This window comes from Anastrepha ludens, unplaced genomic scaffold, assembly GCF_028408465.1.
Source record: "Anastrepha ludens isolate Willacy unplaced genomic scaffold, idAnaLude1.1 ptg000078l, whole genome shotgun sequence".
Taxonomy (NCBI): domain Eukaryota; kingdom Metazoa; phylum Arthropoda; class Insecta; order Diptera; family Tephritidae; genus Anastrepha; species Anastrepha ludens.
Window position 1 is genome coordinate 80,001 of NW_026530048.1, and position 2,500 is coordinate 82,500.

General features: G+C 34.7%; 1 pseudogene; it reads left to right on the forward strand.

Moving 5' to 3' along the window:
- The first annotated feature begins 152 nt into the window (after nt 1–152).
- LOC128871050 (large subunit ribosomal RNA) overlaps nt 153–2,500 on the forward strand; it is a 4,505-nt pseudogene continuing 2,157 nt past the window's right edge.

Below are 2,500 nucleotides of genomic sequence, written 5' to 3' on the forward strand. Positions count from 1 at the left end.
ATAAAAATTAATTTTTTTTATTCTAGAATTGCCTCATTTTACATAATTATTATTTATAATATATATTTATATAAAAGGAAAAAAGAAAAATAGAGATGAAAAGATGATATAATTATTTATTAAATTGTGAGAAGATAAAAAATATTTTAAAACAACCTCAACTCATATGGGATTACCCCCTGAATTTAAGCATATTAATGAGGGGAGGAAAAGAAACTAACAAGGATTTTCTTAGTAGCGGCGAGCGAAAAGAAAATAGTTCAGCACTAAGTCACTTTGTCTATATGTCAAATGTGAGATGCAGTGTATGGAATATCTTAATATCTAGTATGAGAAATTAACGATTTAAGTCCTTCTTAAATGAGGCCATTTACCCATAGAGGGTGCCAGGCCCGTATAACGTTAATGATTACTAGAAAGATATTTCCAAAGAGTCGTGTTGCTTGATAGTGCAGCACTAAGTGGGTGGTAAACTCCATCTAAAACTAAATATAACCATGAGACCGATAGTAAACAAGTACCGTGAGGGAAAGTTGAAAAGAACTCTGAATAGAGAGTTAAATAGTACGTGAAACTGCTTAGAGGTTAAGCCCGATGAACCTGAATATCCATTATGAAAAATTCATCATTAAATAATTAAAAATAATGTGCATTTTTTTCATATAAGGACATTGTAATCTATTAACATAATAAAGTATTTATCAAAAGATCATTGGTGATATTAAGTTTATTTAAATTAATTTGCTTTTTAAGCATATTAACATAGAATAAATACTAATGATTTGATAAAGTGTTGATAGATTTTATTATATATAATGCTAAAATTCATTTTTTGAATTTTACAAAAAATTTAATATCTATGATATTAATATTTATTTGTATGCATTTATATGATTAACAATGCGAAAGATTCAGGATACCTTCGGGACCCGTCTTGAAACACGGACCAAGGAGTCTAACATATGTGCAAGTCATTGAGTTATATTAAACTTAATGGCATAATTAACTTAACTTAAAAATATAATGGGATTAATTTTTAGTCTATTTTCTTAAATAGTCAATTAATTCAATCCCGGGGCGTTCCATATAGTTATGTATAATGATAATTTATTATTATTTATACCTCTAACTGGAGCGTACCTTGAGCATATATGCTGTGACCCGAAAGATGGTGAACTATACTTGATCAGGTTGAAGTCAGGGGAAACCCTGATGGAAGACCGAAACAGTTCTGACGTGCAAATCGATTGTCAGAATTGAGTATAGGGGCGAAAGACCAATCGAACCATCTAGTAGCTGGTTCCCTCCGAAGTTTCCCTCAGGATAGCTGGTGCATTTAAAAATTATATAAAATAATCTTATCTGGTAAAGCGAATGATTAGAGGCCTTAGGGTCGAAACGATTTTAACCTATTCTCAAACTTTAAATGGGTAAGAACCTCACCTTTCTTGATATGAAGGTTGAGGTTATGATATAATGTGCCCAGTGGGCCACTTTTGGTAAGCAGAACTGGCGCTGTGGGATGAACCAAACGTAATGTTACGGTGCCTAAATTAACAACTCATGCAGATACCATGAAAGGCGTTGGTTGCTTAAAACAGCAGGACGGTGGACATGGAAGTCGTAATCCGCTAAGGAGTGTGTAACAACTCACCTGCCGAAGCAACTAGCCCTTAAAATGGATGGCGCTGCCTATACATTACCGCTAAAGTAGATGATTTATAAAACAATTTCGATTGATTTATAAATTTTGAAACTTTAGTGAGTAGGAGGGTACAATAGTGTGCTTAGAAGTGTTTGGCGTAAGCCTGCATGGAGCCGCTATTGGTACAGATCTTGGTGGTAGTAGCAAATAATCGAATGAGACCTTGGAGGACTGAAGTGGAGAAGGGTTTCGTGTGAACAGTGGTTGATCACGAGTTAGTCGGTCCTAAGTTCAAGGCGAAAGCCGAAAATTTTCAAGTTTTTAATAAAAAAAAATATTAATAAAATTTATATATATATATTAAAAAATAATTAAATACTTGAATTATTTTGAACGAAAGGGAATACGGTTCCAATTCCGTAACCTGTTGAGTATCCGTTTGTTATTAAAAATGGGCCTTGTGCTCATCCTGGCAACAGGAACGACCATAAAGAAGCCGTCGAGAGATATCGGAAGAGTTTTCTTTTCTGTTTTATAGTCGTACTACCATGGAAGTCTTTCGAAGAGAGATATGGTAGATGGACTAGAAGAGCATGACATTTACTGTTGTGTCGATATTTTCTCCTCGGACCTTGAAAATTTATGGTGGGGTCACGCAAACTTCTCAACAGGCCGTACCAATATCCGCAGCTGGTCTCCAAGGTGAAGAGTCTCTAGTCGATAGAATAATGTAGGTAAGGGAAGTCGGCAAATTAGATCCGTAACTTCGGGATAAGGATTGGCTCTGAAGATTGAGATAGTCGGGCTTGATTGGGAAGCAATACCATGGTTTATGTACTCGTTCTGGGTAAATAG